Raw genomic sequence first — 2,488 nt, 5'->3', positions numbered from 1 at the left:
TTCAAGAGAAGTCATTCAGTTCAAACTTCATCCTTTGCAATACTGTAAACCTTCATCTTCATGACCGCCATTCATGAACTTGTATCGTCAGTTGATTTTTCATCTCCAAAATCATTTACCTCATTTCGTGTTGTAGATGTGGGATACATCAAGGCCCTCTTGTGATGAGTCGCTTATTTTCGACATCAACACATCATCCAAGAAGTTGACTCAGAGACACCCCTTCAATACCTTGAAGCTTGCATATGTCAATGGCAGGTTTCTTGCTTCTAGCGATAGGTTGACATCAATGGCCATCGACCGAAAGAATCTGTATGGTGTTCGACATCAAATCATTTATTCACACCATGCGAAATGTACTATAGTACCTTGAGGGTCATTATCATTATCAATGACTCCTCTCGCATTTGTTAATGGCTTACATCATTGGGTGGTAATCAGATGATGTCTTTCCATGTTCGACTTCAGAACATATATTCACATTGTTAGACTTGTACTTGAGCAAAATATTGAATGAGATTGAAGACCCCAGATCTAGTTCCATCCATCCGGGCTGCAATATTTTCAGGAGTACTAAATCAAATGTAAAATAGCCTTACATTCATGGTCAACCATTCATGGGTCTATATCTATAGACGACCATATTTGTAAATGTAATGAAAGTTTATAAGATGAGCATGGGTATGCCTTCCCTCTACTAGTTCATGAGAAAAATCAAATTATCATGATATATGTATTGTAATTGATGCAGGTCACCTTTTGTTTCGAAACCTCCTCTTCTCATGATAAAGCATTTCACTTGACATATATATTTTTGAGTTCATGCTTTAGGGGGGAACTGTTACAGATCCATTTGGGCACATCAACCCCAACTTATAGATCGATACTATTAGGGCTCATCAACCACTAGTGAAGCTGTTACATGACCTAAAGAAGTTAGTCATCAGAATGCCTCACTTCCCAAGAAGTTCCATCACTGAAAACATCTAAAAACTACCTCTAAGAAGATCAACACAAGTAGACCTTCATTAGGGTGTGCTGCATTGCAAACCATACACTGATAGGGTGCTATGCAGTGAACTTGGTCCCTCTTTGGCACGCGCTAAGTGAATTTGAGCAAACTTCCATGAGGGTTTGAAGATTCCTAATCCATTGGAAACCTCTAGAAGTTTCTCAATGCCACTTACACCTTTGAGTTTGCATTTGGATGAGAAAGAGAATTAGGAAACATCAATCCCTTATCCCTTCTTCCATGGAACTGATTTCTAAATTTAGAAAGGCATTCATTATCACCATTGATGGCATAACCTCCTTCACTCGCCTATAAAAAGATCACTCATCTAAGAGATCAGGGGCTGAAAAATATTGAGTTGTAAGGAGATGTTGGTGATATGAGATTAGAATTGAGTGCAAGTATTGTAATAATGTTGGAGTGTCTTGCTTGTCATGAGGTGAAGAGGATGCGATTGAATTGGAAGAGTGTCATTGGATCGAGCACATATGGGTTGTAATTATTCCTCTTATCAATAAAGTCTTCAAAAATTTTTCCCTTATGCATGTGTTATATGTTGATGCTTTCATATGTATATCATGTTCTCGATTCCATGTTATTTATAAGTAATATATCATTATCATTTCTTTGATGGGTTCTAATTTCTGTTTGTGTGCAGGTACTTCTCAAGTGACTTAAGTACGGGAAGGAGAAACAGAATCGGTCAAGGGGGATAAGGAACAAGCAGAAGCTACAAGTAGGTTCTTTGTTCTCTTATTTTATTTGTTGTTTATAGGAAAGGTAGAGATTACTTTGTTTGTTGTTTCTAGATCTGCTACTAAATTTAGAGGGTTAGGCATTTGTCCAAGAACACTAAATTTTCCCAAAACAAGTAGACAATACAACTGCATTCAGTATTAGAAAGCGTGGTTTGGTAGCAGTCGTTCCCTTGAGCGTGGCACTCCCTCAAATAAACCTTCCTTGTGACGGCCTCTCAATATGAATCCTACCATCCTATGAGTTTAGCCTAAATACCCCGATGTTCTTGCATCATTGTATCCTAACACTCTTTGGTGTTAATGAGTCTAGTGCTGCATGGTTAAAACCATTGTCGTGCCTTCTATTGTTCAAGGGTTAACCTTTTGTTTCCTCCATCAACCCATCAAGCATATCCTTTCATCATGCCCTCTGTTGTTTAGACCCAATCCTCAAGGATTCCTCCAAAAACAAATCATTCTTGTCTCGTTTCACGTCGATTGATGTAGGACTCATTATTGCCTACCTTTCGACAAGTATCTTCCTATCAACTTCAACTCTCTATCTAGGAAGACAACCCAAAAACACATTCAATTCCTTGGTACTTGCATACATTAGTGGTAGGTCGCCTTGTGTTTGATCAGGGGTTCTCATTATTGGCTCATGGTTAAGCAATTCTACAGGCCTTCCTCGCTTCTGTTAATGGTCTCCATTATTGACTAGAAATCAGATGGTTTCATG

This window comes from Pinus tabuliformis, chromosome 4_1 (assembly GCF_031772625.1).
Source record: "Pinus tabuliformis cultivar Carrire ecotype Pingquan chromosome 4_1, CPIR1, whole genome shotgun sequence".
NCBI lineage: Eukaryota > Viridiplantae > Streptophyta > Pinopsida > Pinales > Pinaceae > Pinus > Pinus tabuliformis.
This window is presented reverse-complemented; position numbering follows the sequence as displayed.